This window comes from Macrotis lagotis, chromosome 1 (genome assembly GCF_037893015.1).
Source record: "Macrotis lagotis isolate mMagLag1 chromosome 1, bilby.v1.9.chrom.fasta, whole genome shotgun sequence".
Taxonomy (NCBI): domain Eukaryota; kingdom Metazoa; phylum Chordata; class Mammalia; order Peramelemorphia; family Peramelidae; genus Macrotis; species Macrotis lagotis.
The window spans coordinates 751,119,525-751,136,976 of NC_133658.1; the positions used below are offsets into that span (position 1 = coordinate 751,119,525).

General features: G+C 34.9%; 1 protein-coding gene and 1 pseudogene across 10 annotated transcripts in view; one reads left to right on the forward strand and one right to left on the reverse strand.

The window, feature by feature from the left end:
* Nucleotides 1-17,452, forward strand: part of ARHGAP32 (Rho GTPase activating protein 32) — a 380,058-nt gene that overhangs the window by 1,245 nt on the left and 361,361 nt on the right. For 5 of the 10 annotated variants that reach the window (XM_074216327.1, XM_074216329.1, XM_074216326.1 and 2 more), the window contains exon 1: nt 1-17,452. This exon is cut by the window's right edge and continues 11,039 nt beyond it. The exons of the other annotated variants lie outside the window; for them this stretch is intronic. The gene's annotated coding sequence lies outside the window, so the exon portion shown is untranslated. 10 annotated transcript variants of the gene reach the window in all.
* The window catches only part of LOC141508062 (HIG1 domain family member 1A, mitochondrial pseudogene), a 283-nt pseudogene continuing 29 nt past the window's right edge, over nt 17,199-17,452 (reverse strand).

Genomic DNA, 17,452 nt, shown 5'->3' on the forward strand with positions numbered 1-17,452 from the left:
CCCTGGCGCTGGGCATGCCGCCTCCGGCCCGGACGGGAAGATCGGCTTAAACCACTTGGTAAACGCAAAAGCAATCGGATGGAAAAGAATGAATTAAAAATTAGAATTTCCAATTAGACGATTAAAAAAAAATACGGTTTCATGCCCCAAAGTCAGAGTTCGGATCTTTTCTAACTTTGACAGCCTCGGTTGGGCTGCTGAAGCCTAATGAAGGTGAAGGTGGAGGTGTGGAGGTGGAAGAGTCAGTGCGATTTAACGATTACCTTTTAAGGTATTAATATACTTGCGTTTTTTGCTCCGCACGCTGGATTAGTGTCCCTTTCAATTGCCCGAGGCCCTCTGTGAGGCTTCATAGGAAGAGAGCTGATAGCCGGAGTTGTGACTCCGGAGCATTTATGGTTTTCCTTTTTTCCATAAGTCTATTTTGGACTGATTTCAGACCTTTTAAGTCAGGAAGTTTTCCTTCTGTATCCATGCCTTTGGGAGCAACATGGGGGTCATACGTTCAAGGGAAGTATTTTTTTAAAGCATGTTTACAGCAATGAAGTTAGATTCCTTGGAATTCCCTAGTTCTGATTGAATATTTAATTTATTGTCATGATAGAAAAAGTTTCAACTTTTAAGGAGCAAGAGCTGTGACGTTTACATTTTGTTTTTGCGAGATATTTGTTGGATAAACTAGTCTTGACATTTAGTCCTTATTCTTAAGGATAAACCAAATACAGAATTTAATTGTTGTCAGAGCCTGATGCTAAAGCTTTTTGAAGGTTCATTATGTTGAATTCTTCCAGTGCTTGTAAATTATCTGACATTATAGTGCTGTGGACTTATATTTCGTTGATTTTTCTGGAGCCTTATTTTTGCATGAAAGAGGATATATTAACATACTTTGTAGAACAAGTAAATAATAGGAGCTGTAGCCAAGTCATTTATCTTCTTACCCTCCTCCCTACTGGAGTCCATGAAAAAGAGCAGCACTTTGGACAGAGACTTGCCAGTATACTGGCTGGGGTGGAAGACCAGGTTTATAGCAATAAATGAGAGTATAAATTGGGATTAGTTAGAGGGTAAATGAAGGTAGAACTGTTAATGAGGTCAGAGAGGAAATAGTTAATTGGAAGAATCTTCACTTATATAATTTTTTTGTTGTTGTGAGGGGGAGGAGGAGATAGGTCTTAACACTCCTTGTAAAGCAGCTCAGTTGTCAATATCCATTGGAAGTCTTGAAATTTTACTCCCTTTCTCTCACTTCTCTTTGCTGGTACCTTGTAGGTATAATTTTTTTCAGGAAAAATACTCTTATTTCTTGTTACTCATATACATATTTATACACAAACACATATAGTGTATATATATTATATATATATGTACCCATATAGTCTATATATATGTATACACTAGTATATTTACATGTTTACACATATGCACAAATATGTAGTTTTTTCCTCTCCTGTACCAGGTATTATAATTTGGGTGAGGGAATTACATGTTTAGATGCATTTCACATGCATGGATTAGTGGACGTTGTTTTTATAGAAATGTGATATCAGAAGAAAAAGGAAATAGAATTCAATAGTAAAAGATTCAAGTAAAACTGCTATTTGAGTGATCAGTTACAGAATTTAACCATTCAATACTAAAGTAGATATACTTTATATATATGATATATGCATATGTATATGATGATGTTTGCCCTTCATTCTTTTTATAGAAAGATTTTATTTTGAATTTTACAATTTTTCCCTAATCTTGCGCCCCCCCCCCCCAGGCAGTTTGTTAGTCTTTACACTGTTTCCATGGTATGCATTCTTGAAGAAGACCCTGACAATTGGAGAGGTCATGATGCCAAGACAAGTATGACAGAAATATTCAAGGGTATAACAGATCAATTTTGAATTTTGTGTAACTGATCTCTATCAGTATGGTATTGAATTAAACAGTTAAGAATAGTATAATGTTTTCCAGCTAAGCAAGTTTTAAACAAGATGTGGAAAATTTAAAGAAGGCAAGAACACTATATGTATATTATATCTATAGTTTTTCCAGCTTTAAATCCATGATAGGTTCATGTTTCTAAGTAAAGTTTTGTTTTGAAAATTACATAGTTTCTGTTGTTTGACTCAGTTTTCAGTTATTCTGGGACTGATATCAAGAATATGTTTATCCAGACTTTTTGTCGTTTTCCTTTATTTTTCTGGTCTTTGGTGCATTTCCCTGCTTGACCCCACTTTCAGGAGAGGTGAACCCAAAGAAGATGAAATTCCAATCATCTTTATATAAAGTTTTGAATAGAATTTTTGTGACCATACAAAGAATTGGAAGTATCTCTGTGTTTGGGTTCATATTACATTTGTTGTTCATTTCTGCTTTTTTTCTATAAAAGTTGAAATTTTTATTTACATATATAAGAGTAGACGAATACTGCAAGCCATTTTAAATCAGTACAGATTGTTTGAAGCCTTAACAGTTCTACTCAGCACCAGTGTATTTTTCCTATTATAGACGACCCTGACCTAAATATCTTTTTTCCTTAATATAGACAAGAGCCTAAAATAGTGTTTGTTATGGAACTGTAAGACTCAGGTTTAATGTCTGCTTCTGACGTACTGGTTGTGTGTGACTTTGGCAAATCATTTACCTTCTCTGGCTCTAAGCAGCTCTTTAAGACAAGCTACAGAGAAGGCTGGCTACTTGAATTGGTAGAGGGAGTCTTCGCACCTAGGAATTCCCTGAAATCACTAGTCTCATTCCTATGTCTGTTTTTTATCATTGGTGCTAGCCACTGAAAGATTACTGTAGTGCTTTTGAATAAATTTCACATTTGTTTTATTTTAGTTTTGCTAATTGCTGCTAATCACAGCTGGTCAAGAATGGCATTTTTTTTTTAACTTAGCTGCCCCAAGAATTAAGAACTTCTAACCATTTTTCTCCAAAAATTAGACATGGCTATTATCCAGAGGCCTTGGCTAAGATTTTTTTTTTTTTTAGGTTTTTGCAAGGCAAATGGGGTTAAGTGGCTTGCCCAAGGCCACACAGCTAGGTAAATATTAAGTGTCTGAGACCAGATTTGAACCCAGGTACTCCTGACTCCAAGGCCGGTGCTTTATCCACTACGCCACCTAGCTGCCCCCTAAGACTTTTTTAATGTTAGCACTTGATGTTTAAGTTTTCTTTCATTTAATAACATTGCCCAAAGAATGAGCAAACAAAAAAAAAATCACCCTTTTCTATAAATTATCTATTAAGGGCAAACTTGCTTTCCTAGAACTGGGATAAAGGTCTAATCACTATGGGATTTGAAGGCTTAGGGAATGAGAATGAGTGGAGTTTGACTACTTTTGACTGATGCTGGAGCTCCGTGTGGATCAAAGGATGAAGTGGGAGGATATATAACTTTTAGCAATTGGTGCATGTTGTTATATCTCAGGAAAGAGAGTTCAGAAAAGGACCACTGAAATGACAAATTATCATAACTAAGAAGAGCTTACTTTTGAAAGCTTATTTGAAATTAAGCATTCTGAGTTGTGGTAATTTATTGGAAGGAAGGCTGTTGCTTTTCGCAGTGCGTATCAAAAGGCAACCTTTTTACTCACAAACTGAAAATTATGGAACAAGTAAGAGAAGATGGGGAAAAAAAACAACTCAGAGGTAAAACAACAAAAAGAGTCACAGATGTTGATAGGATACAAATAGGTATTGATGGCAGAGAAAAGAGCTAGTATAAAGAGACAGATGATGAAGTGGATCTTTGATCTAGAGATGAGTGACAAATAGACACTTAAACCTCAGCTTCTCTGAAGGGTAGCCTTGTACCACATTAAAGGCACATCATTGAAGAGAAGCTTTGTATTTGGATGAGGAAGGGCATTTATGAGAAAGAGGGAAATAATGAAAATGGAAGTGGACAAGAACTTTTGCCAATAAAATATGTTGTCAGGTATCTGCTAAGACCAGAGTTCATTTAGGCATTTGACATATATTTGTAGCTACTTTATCTCTAGCTACACTGGTTAGATTAGATCATTGTTGATGTGTCTTCCAATGATGATTCTAGAACTCTGGATTTCTGGAGAATGTGAGTGTCCAAAAGGACTTTTTTCCCCTTATGTATTTTTATGTAGTGATCTAATGGAAATGGTAATGAAGTGGCTCAGGGATAGTGAGGAGGTGCAGAAACCCCACAGATGGAATTTATTTGTTAACATTTTTGGTTCATCCTTGTGTCTCCCCTTGTTAAGAGATTGTAAATGGATTAAAGTGGACAAAGTTCTTGGAAGGAGGTCTTTAAGGGAGTTTCCCAGAGCCACTTCATTTTAGACATTTTTATCAGTGATTTATACAGAGACTTAGATATATTTATCAACTATTCAGCTAGCAGACATAGGAAGAATAGTTAAAATATTGGATGAAAGGATCAGCATTCATAAAATTCTTAATGGGTTAGATTATTGGTCTAATATAATTGAATTTAATAGAGATTGATATAAAGTCTTATATCTGGGTTTATTCTAATTAAATTCAGCAACTTCTTGAAAGACTACGTAGCAGTGGCTTAGTAGTATGCAACTCAACTGAAAAAAATTTGGAGGTTTTTAGTTGACTCTAAGGTCAGTGTGAATCAGGAGTGTGGTAAAGCAGTTAAAAAGCTTAATGCCAGCTTCTTTTGACTCTACTTATGACTTTTCTGGCCAGAAACTTTCCCTCTCAGTGCAAATCAGCACCTTGGATGAGGAGGGGGGGCATTTATGAGAAAGAGGGAAATAATGAAAATGGAAATGGACAAGAACTTTTGCCAGTAAAATAAGTTGTCAGGTATCTGCTGAGACCAGAGCATTTGACACATATTGTAGCTACTTTATTTGTAGCTATACTAGGGAAAGACTTAAACTTCAGAGTTCAAAAGCACTTAGGTCCATTAGTACCTCTACCAAGTGGCTTAGTGGACACTGGTGCTTAGTGGGGCTGGTGGCAGGAAAACTTGATTTCAAATTAGATCTCAGGCACTGTCTGTGTGACCCTGCATTTTATTGCTATCTGCCTCAGTTTCTTCAGCTGTGAAATGGGGATAATTAGAGCATTTCATTTCCAGGGTTGTTGTATCAAATAAGATAATATTTATAAAATGCTTACCACAGTGCCTGGCAAATTTTAGGTATATCATGCTTTTGTGGTTGTTGTTCAGTCAGCTTAGCTGTTTCTGAACCTTCTGACCCAATTTAGGTTTTTCTTGGAGGCAAAGATTTGGAATGGTTTGCCATTGCCTTCTCCAGCTCATTTTACAGTTGTGGAAATTGAGGCAAACAGGGTTAAATGATTTGTCCTGGGTCACCTGGCTAGTAAGTATCTGAAGCTGGATTTGAATTCAGGAAGATGAATCTTCCTGAATCTAGGCCTGGCTGAGCCACCTAGTTGCCCTTATGAGATTCTTCTCAAATAAAAATATTACTTAACATTTTCTGAGCACCAACAATATGTTAAATTCCACACTTCTCAAAACTCAATAAAATTCCAAATGTAACATGATAATTAAGTTTAAAATAAGGAGATCTCAGGTTTAGGGGAACGAAGAAGTAGAATCAGAAACATCAGTACAGCTGAATTGATACTGGGACTGACATGGTTCTGGACTAGCTTAATAAGAAATTTGAAGGTTGTTGTTGATATTCAGTCTTAGAATTTAGAGGCAAATAGGGATTAAGTCATTTACTTAGTGTCACACAGTTAGCAAGTTTCTGAAATCGATTGGACTCTGCCATAAATGCTTATTTCTTTCCATTCTTTTCCTCTTGCTGCTTATGCCTTCCCAAAGAAACACTTCATAGTGGGATGATAATTTTTTTTTTTTGGCAAGGCAGTGGGGTTAAGTAGCTTGCCCAAGGCCACACAGCTAGGTAATTATTAAGTGTCCGAGACTGGATTTGAACTCAGGTACTCCTGACTTCAGGGCTGGTGCTCTATCCACTGTGCCACCTAGCTGCCTTGGGATGATAAATGTTGCTGGAGAAAGCCATAACCTGTTAAATGATTCCACCAAAAATTTATTATGGAATCTCACTTGGGCACTCCCGCATGGCAATCCCTCCCCCCCCCCCCCCCACCTTGAGTGGCATTGGTAGTTCCTACTGGGACTATTTTAAACTTTGTTCTGTCTCTTCCCATTTATTCACTGATTAAAATTCTGAACTTTGCCACTGAAAAAAGTTTTTCCAGTGCACATAGAATAGAAAAAGAGGATTTTGTATGACAGTGTGAATCTCCATTTCATACTATGTGCTTTTGTAAAGTATATAATAAATTTCACATGTTGCTTTTAAAATTGTCCTGCTTGATTCTGTTTCCTTCTGAACTTCTTTTCTCCTGGGCAATATTAAAATATATCACAAAAAAGTGACCCTCTTTTTTTTTTTAATCACTGTTGCTGGTCTACCAATTAAAAAAAAAGGGAAACAAAATCTTGTGGCAGGCATAGTTGAACAAAATAAATATGTGTGGTAGTATGTTTAAAAAATGTCTTTCCCTTTCTACATCTTGTGTCTATCACCTCTCTGTTAGGAAGTGGGTATCATGTTTATATCAGAATTCTGGTGTCCTCATATAAATTGATATTCTTTTTATTGTCCAGAATTTCTGAAATTATTTCTTCATCATTTTTTTTAGATTTTTTTTTTCAAGGCAGTGGGGTTAAGTGGCTTGCCCAAGGCCACATGGCTAGGTAATTAAGTGTCTTAGGTGGGATTTGAATCCAGGTACTCCTGACTCCAAGGCTGGTGCTCTCTATTCACTGTGCCACCTAGCCGCCACTCTTCATCATTTCTTGTAGCATAATAATATTATTTTATATTTATCTTTTATAGTTTGTAAATTCATTCCACAGTTATATAAGAGGCAATGTAAAGTTACCCCCCCCCCCCATTTACTTTTCTTTTTTTCCCACTTTTAATTCCAGATTCAGGATCAGAAAGTTAATTTTAGTTATAGCTGTAATTATGTTTTTACTATTCTCTCTTAATTCCCTCATCCCCATTTATTTCCCTACAGAGTTTGTGATAGTTCTACAAATGAAAACAGTGATGACTTAGGAAACTTAACATAATTTATGGAAATGTATATAAGAAAAGTTTAGACTCACTTACCTCTATCCATTAAAATTAAACTCTTTTTCCTTTACCTTCAAATTTCTTGTTAAATTAGTCCAGAACCATGTCAGTTCCATTATCAGTTCAGCTGTCCTGATGTTTCTGATTCTATTTCTTCTCTCCCCTAAACCTGGAATCTCCTTATTTTTAAACCTAATTATCATGTTACATTTGGAATTTTGTTGAGCTTTATTGTTGGTGTTCAGAAAATGTTAAATAATATTTTTATTTGAGAAGAATCTCATGTCGAGAATCATTCTTAAAGTTTTGGGATATGGAGGAAATTTTAACTTTTCTTTCTGTTAGCTTTTATAATTGAGTCCATTTTTTTGGTTTTTGTACACTCAAAGTGTCTAAGTTGAAACTCTAATCCAGGTTTTTTTTTCTTTTGGTTCTATTAAAATCATACTTTGTCAAATGTTATTTATGCACAGGACCTTGAAACTTTTAGCACATAATTTTTATATCATCATCTTGGTTAAATTTTCTCACAAATTTGAGAGTTTTTCTGGAATTTAATTGAATTTTAATTTTTTTAAAATCCACTTTTTAGAGATTTTTAGATATATTTTTCATGTTAGTTCTTAGAATACATTGTAACGTAGTGACTTCATGGTGCAAAAGACTTTCCTAATACAACATTTGAAGATTGATGCTGTGTAGCACCTCCACATAAATAAAAGATTTGTAAGGGGAAAAAGTCTTTTTAGAAGACACTTGGGGCAGCTAGGTGGTACAGTGGATAAAGCACCAGCCCTGGAGTCAGGAGTACCTGGGTTCAAATCCGGTCTCAGGCACTTAATAATTACCTAGCTGTGTGGCCTTGGGCAAGCCACTTAACCCCATTTGCCTTGCAAAAACCTTAAAAAAAAAGACTACTTGATAGCTAAAGTGTTCAAACAGATTTATTTATTTTTAGTGAGTCTGTAGAATACAGAATAAAGAATATTTCTATTTTCTATGATTATACTCCGTTAAATATCTGTTACATAGTTTATGAAATGAAGTAGATCTATTTACTTTAGGCCAGGGCTGTCCAAAAATGTTTTAGTAAATGAAGCCGAATTACAGCAGAGAAATCACTAAAATGACAAATTAAAATATATTGTCTGTTGTTTCAATAAAAACTTTTAAAATTAAGGGTGGACAGCCCTGCTTTAGGCCAGTATATTTACATTTTCTTTCATAGAACAATTAAAATTTTAAAATATTATTTTAAAAATATTCTTGTTTCATTTATATAAATGCATAAAATAACATTTTAGTAATAGATTTAGATGCATTCAGTATCACTTTAAGAAAAATACTTTTAAGTCTGTGTCTTCATATGATGAAAAATTTATAAAAAAGGTTTTTGTTTTTTTTTTATTCTATTTCATCTTCAGGAAAGAAATATAAAATCCTTTTAGGTATGTTGAAAACCCTTTATCCTTCCTCCTACCTCACTTTCTAGACCTCTAATACCATAGACCATCATGTATTCTTTGATATGGTGACACTGACCTCTTTGTTGTTCCTTGAAGAAGTCATCTCTCAGTTCTGGCCCCCATGCCTGGAACGTTCATTTTCTTCATCCCTGCTTTCTTTCAAATCCCAGCCAAAAATCCTACCTTTGGTAGGAATAGAATTTCTCTTTTCTCACTTTGTCTAGTTTTAATGTCTTCCTTCTGTTGATTATTTCCTGTTTATTCTGTTTATGGCTTGGGTTTTTACATAGTTTTCACGTTGTCTCCCTCATTAGGTTGTAGGCTCCTCAAGGGCAGGGACTTGTATTCCCAGCACAGTCACTCTCACATAGTAGTAATAAATGCTTATTGACTGAGTCAATAAAAAAACAACAACACCCAAATCATTGCCATAGTAACATAAAAAAGATGTTTTATTTAGGGATCATATAAGAAATATGTGATACTATGAATGGTTTTTTTGGGAGCACTTTTATATGTTTAAAAGCACAGGTGATTCAGTAAACACATTATTTTATTTGAAGGAAAGAAATTTAATCATCTATACTTGAATGAAAAACTATGGTCCTTTAGCTGAGTAATGCTCAAGCAAGCCTCAGATGTAAAGTTCAATCAGTGTAGTTGTTGCAGCCCATTTCATTGAAGAAATAAGAACAAAAGTTTGTTTGTAACTTCCATGGAATTGAGTACAAAGACTCCAGTGACCTTTGAACTTTGTGGCTGTGAATCTGAACTGAGTAATTGTTTAAGATTGGGAAAAGCTGCCAGTAGACTAAAGATCTGCTTTCTGCCTGCTTTCTCCAGAACTGTTGAATGACCCCACTGGAAAAAAAAAAAAGAATCCTCCTCCCCTAAGAAAACAAAAAACAGCCCAGCCTCTAATTGGAAGAAATTCTTTCTGGCTTCAGAAGAAATTATTGTCTTTACACTAAAGTCTAATTAGATAGTCATATCCAAAACTGCTACTCGTTACAAATATTGCTTTTGTAGTTAGAATTGCAACAAAAATTACTATCCTTTTGTGAATTTACAAGACTAGTAGATATGCTTGTGGCTCCTTCCCCTGCAATTTTTGCTGTGTTCTTTGCCAAAGCTATATTTAAGTTCTGTATATTGAAAAGACCTTCTGTTTCTGGGTCACACTAATTCCCTGGCTTTTTTTTTTTTTGCTACTAGAGTATTTCAGATAGTAATCAATGAATGAAATCTATATCCATAAGAAAGTTTTTTTCCTGAGGAAATAAGAATAATAACATTCTTATTCATTTTTTGCCATTAATATTCTAATAGACCTCATTTAAAATATTAATAAACCACTTTGCAAATAGACAATATTAATCTTAGAACAGATAATAGACATATAGTATTTTGTTCAAGCTAGTGGGGAAATTGACCCTGAAGAGCCTTGGAATTATTGATGTTGTATGTTCAAGATTCAAATTCCTGGGAAAACTCATTCTGAATGATTTTGCTCTGCATCTTATTGCCCACACTGCTCACTAGCCCAAACAATTTATTGTTAAAGATTATGCATCCAATCCCATATTAAATAGAACTTTTTGCTCTATGATGGTGATGATATATTTGAGCTAATCCATCCACTTATATTTTACATACGACCAGTGCAGAGTACTTGAACTAGAAAATAATGGATGACATAATTTTAAGGATTGGTGAGTAATAATTTGGGAGAAAGAGCAGTCCAGGTTCTTCAGTCTGTGTAAAGTCAGGAAATAAAAACTTCATTTAAGATTCTGGACATTATATTCTTTTCTAATTAAAATATTTTAGAAAATTTCATCCCTTTTAAAATATTTCTAAGGTTGTAATTATAATATTGAAAGGAAAACAATTCAAATATTGATCTGTGGCTACTGGTTGGAGGAGTATTGGTTTTAGCCTTCTAATTTTGTAGTGCTTGAGCATTTACATTTTATCCTAGTGGTAAAGAATATGAAAAATGCTTTATAAGTTCGTAACTGCCAAAAATGAGCCACATAAAATTCTTTTCTGGTGCCATAAGCCACACATAAGTTTTTAAATTTTTACTGAGAAAAAAAGTTGGACCACATAAAAACTTAGAAGTAAGATCAAGTGTGTGCTCATCTTGCTGAAAATGCTCATTATGATGTGGTTTGGGGAAAATTTAGAATTTTTTTGATTGCAGTTTAAGAAGAAATGTTTTTAATTTCATGTCCTTAGATCTAACCTCAAACCTGGGATAATTTAATTTATTTAACAGAAAGGATCATATACTATTTTTCTTTTTTTTTTTTGAGAGGTTCTATTTAGAACTTTTTCAAAGGCCTTCTACATTGTTACCATGTTTACTGTCTGCCTAAAGGGCAAAGAGGAGGTCATCTAAGAATTATACTGTTACTTTATGCTGTCTTTTAAGTCCTATTCTCCTTTTTTTCCCCTCATTCCCATCTTCCCCCACTCCCCTCTCCATCAACTCATGTTGAAATCACCAGAACCCTAAGGAAAGGGGAGAGAACTAGATTATCATTGTAGGGAAGAATTATCGTTGCCTACTTCATGCTTGATTGATGTTTGTTCTTTATTCTCGAAGAAGACCATTATATCAGGGAGGTGATACCATGAGAACACATGAATTGAATTTGAGTGAGGGGACACTGTGCTAGGTCACCAACCTCACTTTCTCCTCCAGAGGCCTCTAGGTCCAGTGACAAGATATAAATCAGGATGACTGGATGGCTCTGGATGTGAGACAATCAGGGTTAAGTGACTTGCCCAAGGTCACAGGTAAGAAGTACCTGAGGTCAGATTTGAGCTCCCATCCTTATGACTCAGGGCCAGTGCTTTATCCATTGTGCCACCTAACAGGGATTTCCCAGCTGACTAAATCTTGTACATTATGGGAAACCCTGGAAAAGTCAGAGATGGAGAAATGAAGCTAGAAAACTTTCAACCCCTTCTTGCCAGATCATCTGCCAATTGGAGAAGATTTTGGCAGTGCTCCACCTGATCATCAAAAGGCACAAGTAAGGGCCTTTGGCTAGTTAACAGATTTTTCACATGGATAGACAATAGAACTGATTTTTTTGGGGGGGATTAAATAAACTATGTCGTTTAAAATAGTACACCTTTCTAACTAATTACTAATTTTTGTGTCCATTAGCTCTAATGTGTGTGGTTAATTGTATTGGTACTTAATTTTCTCATTTTCAAATAATCAACTGCTTATTTGTAGCATGTCACACTTCTAAGTACCATATTTGTATGAGAAATTAGTTTACTTTAAGAAGATGAAGTAGGAATAGTGAAATAAAAAATAAGAATCCATCTGGAAGAATGAATCATTTGTGCATGACATTTAAAGGCAGTAGTCATTGTTAGTAACATTGTGATTTTTGTCATTATGTATTTCTCTTTTGTCATTTTGCTTTGCTTTTATGGGAGGAATTAATTATCTTTGCACCTAAACCCCCCCCCCCCCTGTTTTTTTCAGGACATTGCCAGCTTTCTAATCACTTTGGTTTGCAACGTTGGAGATAGACTTCTCACTATTCCCTACCACAACTATTTAAATAATTGCCAAATCTTGTTGATTCTCCCTCCACAATGTCTCTTTCATCCATCAGTTTTTCTCTATTATATTTTTATGATATTCTTAAAGTACAAGTCTGTCTTTGATACTTCCCTAATCTAAAATCCTCAGTGACTCCTTGTTCCCTTAAAGCTATGATATAATTTCTTCTGTTTGACATTGGAAACTCTTCACAATAGGACTTCCAGGACATCTTTTTAGATATGCTACATGTTATTCTTCTAGGTGTGTTTGTATTTTGTATGTATGTATTGGACTTAAACTGATCTAATTTCGTTGTTTTTTTTGTTTTTTTTTTTTTGTAAGGCAAACGGGATGAAGTGGCTTGCCCAGGCCACACAGCTAGGTAATTATTAAGTGTCTGAGACCGGATTTGAACCCAGGTCCTCCTGACTCCAGGGCTGGTGCTTTATCCACTACCCCACCTAGCTGCCCCCTGATCTACTTTCCATTCCTCACACTCATTGTTCAGTTTCCTGCATCTTTACTGTTTTACACAAGATGAACTGTCCTCTGGAATGCTCTTCCCTTCTCAGCTTTGCATCTTAGAATCCTAAGCTTCCTTCAAAGTTTAGTTCACATTCTACATCAGGGCTGTCCAACCTTAACTTTTAAAAGTTTTTACTGAAGAGGACAGTTAGGTTGCACAGTGGATAGAGCATCGGCCCTGCAGTCAGGAGGACCTGAGTTCAAATCAGATATCAGATACTTATTATTTACTTAGCTGTGTGACATTGGGCAAGTCATTTATCCCCACTGCCTTGTGAAAACGAAAAAAAAAGTACTTTGAAATAAAAAAATAGTTTTTTATTGAAACAATGGTTATAATATTTTTATTTACCATTTTAGTGAGAGCTCTGTGGTAGCTTAGTTTGGCTTCCTTTACCTAAAGCATTTAGTAAACCCACAAGGGACTGTATAAAATCACTATATCATAGCTTGCAACTGCCTTTTGGACAGCCCTGGTCTACATGATGACTTTGCTGATCCCTCCCAGTTGCTAATGCTTTCCAGTTTGTCTTCCTTAGCTCTCCATTATATTTTGTTTATATTGTGTATATTATATTTGTATTTAAGTTGTATTGATATTTTTTCTAATGATAAGATGGAAACTCTTTTATGTTAGGGCCTGAAGCCTCAGGACCTAGCACAGTGAGTGATAGGTGCTTAATAAATACTTTTCCATTGATTCTGAAATCAGATTTTTAATATTTTGCTTTAATGTCAACCTAATAAATAGTTCCTATCTAAGATTTTCATTTTCAGTAATATCTTGAAGGACCCAGAACATGTTTTATTGGATTCATTGCATTGGCAAAACAAAAGTGGCTGTTTCATTCCTAGTCAGGAGTCAGTCACACTCTCCTCTCTTCAACCCCTCCCCCCTCCACCTCACAATTAAAGGAAGAAACTTTTTCTGATATATGCATGTCTATTCATATATCTCTCTGTGTGTGTGTGTGTATATGTGGGGCACCATACCCCTTAAATTGTTATTTAATTAATAGTAGTATCCTGCCTTGCTGGTCTTAGTATGAATTATAGAGAATTATAGAGAATAAGGGCAATGGAGATATACTTGAATAGGCAACCTTTTAAGAGATATTAGTCAGGAAATAAATGACTGGATGAACAGGGTCATGAGTAATATAAGATGAGGCTCCAGAAAGTTGTAATCTCAACTTGAGGGTATGCTTATAACAGTAATATCACTGCTCCACTAGATAACTACTGATAATATTTATTAATGATACTGAATCAGAATGTTAAACTACATTTATACCAAATGAAACTAGTTTTAAGTACTTATGTAAAATGAGTGCCTTAAAGGTAGCATTTTTACTTGGACTAGGAGGCCTTAGGGTCTTATGGATAAGGTTCTACTAAGTTGAAATTGTGTGACAATGCCAGACATGATATATCCCCAGCATAGCTTCTTTTTCCCCATATCATCAGTTTCTGCTTAAACATCACCATAGAGCTAGTTTTTTTACAACTGATTCAAGCCTCCTCAACTTTCCTGTCTCCCTTGCTTCACCATTTGGTGAAAGAATAAAACAGGGGAATTGCAGGGGAGGTTGCAGGCTGGATTGGTGTTTTTCAGAATTGCAGAGAACATCTAATTGATTCAGGAGACTCAAACTTTAGGCATTGATAAAGCTTCTTGATTCCAGGTCTATGAAAAATCCCAACTAGATGTTCTTCTGCTGAGAATCTTAAATAGCTAGGTGGCACAGTGACTAGAACACTGGATATTGAAGTTGGGATGACCTGAGTTCAAATCCTACCCTAGACACTTAACTAGTTGTGTAACCCTGGGCAAGTAACTTAGCCTGTTTGCCTCAGTTTCCTTATCTTTAAATGGGATTAAAAGTATACCTACCTTCTAGTGTTTTTTTTTTAATATAAAATGAAATACCATTTATAAAGTGCTTTGCAAAACTTGAACAACTATATAAATGTTAGCTATTATGTAAATTCTAGCTTCTGATAAGATGCATTCCCATATAGAAACAGGGTTATTTATGTTTACCTGAATCAATGGCATTTCCTTGCTAAAAATTCTTTCTGTCCTACTGTAAAGCTCCTTTTTTATGAAACGTTAGATGATCTATACATGTCCTATTTCATTCCAACCCCAAGCTTGACCATCTCTCCTGACTAGCCTGAATCAACCTAGGCCCACAATAGAATTGTATCTGATAATTAAGTGACAGCTTAAGCTGTCTTAGCTACTAGATGCTTTGGGTATTTGACATTCAAAAAGCAGGAGAAATATGACTTGCTTGACCCTTTGGTGGGGCTCACTTGAGATTTTTAGCAAAAATAATTTTTAATCTGTATTCATCAGTTTGTAGGTGAGTAGGATATAATCACCTGACCTTGGGAGAGTATGTTCCCACTCATGAAATTGCTGACATAAATCTAGGTGTTATCATCAATAACATGGCAGTTAGAATTAAAATATGCTTTGATTGAATATGCTTCACAATTCAAGAATAGTTCATTTCACTGTCACTGTTCTCATTGATTTCCATTGATTAGCAGTATTTATTTTAGTTATTAATCACATATCATTTGTTAGGTACAATGTTAGGTTAGGTGTGGTGATAAATAATGAAACATTTTTGCTCATAGAATTCACATTCCATTGGCATGAATTCCTATGAGTGTATTGAAGGTAACCAAGCACTTGGGGGAAATCAAGAAAGGCTGCAAGTAGGGGCAGTTAGGTGGTACAGTGGATAGAGCCTGGAGTCAGGAGCACTTGAATTCAAAACCAACCTCAGGCATTTGACTCTTTTATTTGTGTGTCCCTGGGCTAGTCACTTAACCCCAATTGCCTCACAAAATAAAAGGGGGGAGAAAAAAAGGTCTTCATATAGAAAGTGACATTTTTGCTAAGATGGAAATGTTAATCTACCCTCTCAAGTAGTCAAACAAACATGATTGAAATGATTGAACAATAACATTTATATTGAACTTTGAAAAAAATGAAAGATTCTAAGAAGCAGAGTTAAGGGAAAGTTTGGAAATCAGCCAGATTGTGAAGGACTTTAAATGATAAGCAATAGAGTTTGTACAGGATCCTAGAGTCAAGAAGGAATCTTTACAATTCATTAAGAAGGAGATTGACATGATTGACCTGTTCTTTTTTATATATGTATTTTATTTTTTCCATATTTAATATTTAAAAAAATTTTTGGAATCCAACTCCTTTTCTTCTTCTTTCATTCTCCCCCTTCAACTGTGAGCAGTCAGATACAGGTTATACATGTGTCAGACATTTCCATATTAGTTATTTTGTATAAGAAGACTTGAAAAAGAATGAATGATAGTGAAAAATAGCATGTTTCAGTGTGTTTTTTGGGTTTGTTTTGAATCGTTTTATTGCTGAGAATACTGAAGTCATAGTTCTTTATTGTACAATATTATTGTTCCTGTATATAATGTTCTTATGGTCCTATTTCACTTCATTTTGCATCAGTTCATACAAGTTTGTCCAGGTTTTTCTGCTTGTAATTGATCTGTTATTTAGAAAACACATTAGACTTGTAGACTGTGATTTTATATAAAGATAGTTATTTTGTATTCATTTTATTTAATATCAGTACCATGTTATTACCATGGAATGTAAATTCATCTTAAATATCACAATTCCACAAATGTAACAAAGCATTAAAAGGTTAATATTTGTGTAAGAAGAATGCTCACATTAGTCTTCTTGTACTATGATAAACCAACAACTCTTAAAAGTAATGAATTTTTCAGTTGGATGTGACTCTCCTAGAAAACCATCTTGCACACATTTTAAATTTCTATCTTTACTGCTGAACAAGCACTTCAAATACATATAAAATAGATGGCACTTAAAAAACAGTAGCCGTCTCATCTTTTATTAACTGTTAATAAATACTATTATATTAAGTAGCCTGGTTAACAACTGTTCAAGGCTCATCTTAGATATAAACAAGTTATCTATGATGAAGGTAGAGAGGAAAACTCTTGCTATAATATTTTGTATCATGTTTTTCTTAGAAATATTCTTTTGGCCCTAGTCAAAGCCAAGCAGACCTAGATATTAAGTGCCACATTTCTATAAGAAAAGGAGGTAAATGCTTCCTGAATTATGTTAAAGCAGATTCCCATATTATATCCCAAAATATGTCCCATCTTAAACCAAAAGGAGTTATGTGAGTCTTGAGCCTCTAATTTTTTAGTCATTAATGTTTAAGATTTGAGAAATATCAATATAATTTATCACTCAAGCAAGTTTCAATGACCAGTTCTTTTGTATTAACTCAGCTCCTCTAATTAACTCTTGGATACCACTCAGTTCATCTTGAATTACCTGAGAAACTAAGGCTTCCTTGAAAAAAATCTAATCTTAAATATCATGATCATGTCTAATATATGCTGCTTTTTAGAACCATGTACCTCTAGATGACTTTTTACAAACATAACCTCAGTATGAGATATCTAGCTCTATAAAACATCAGCAGCATGAAGATAGCAGCTTTCCTCTTAAGGTTTGGGTTTTGCCCAGTATTCCCGGTACACGGAGTACAACATATCTACAGTCATTGCTCCTGCTAGAAAGCCTTGGGTTCCCACACACATGTGAATCGGGTGGACAGACATTTTAGTATTCCCTCTGTTCTTCAGTCTGTATAATCTATAAGCAACAATAGTTGCAAAACCTGCTATTCCAATTGGGACAAATGGTGCCTCTTTGGCTTTTTCCTGCAAGCTTTGATTTTGAAGTCTCATCATAAGAG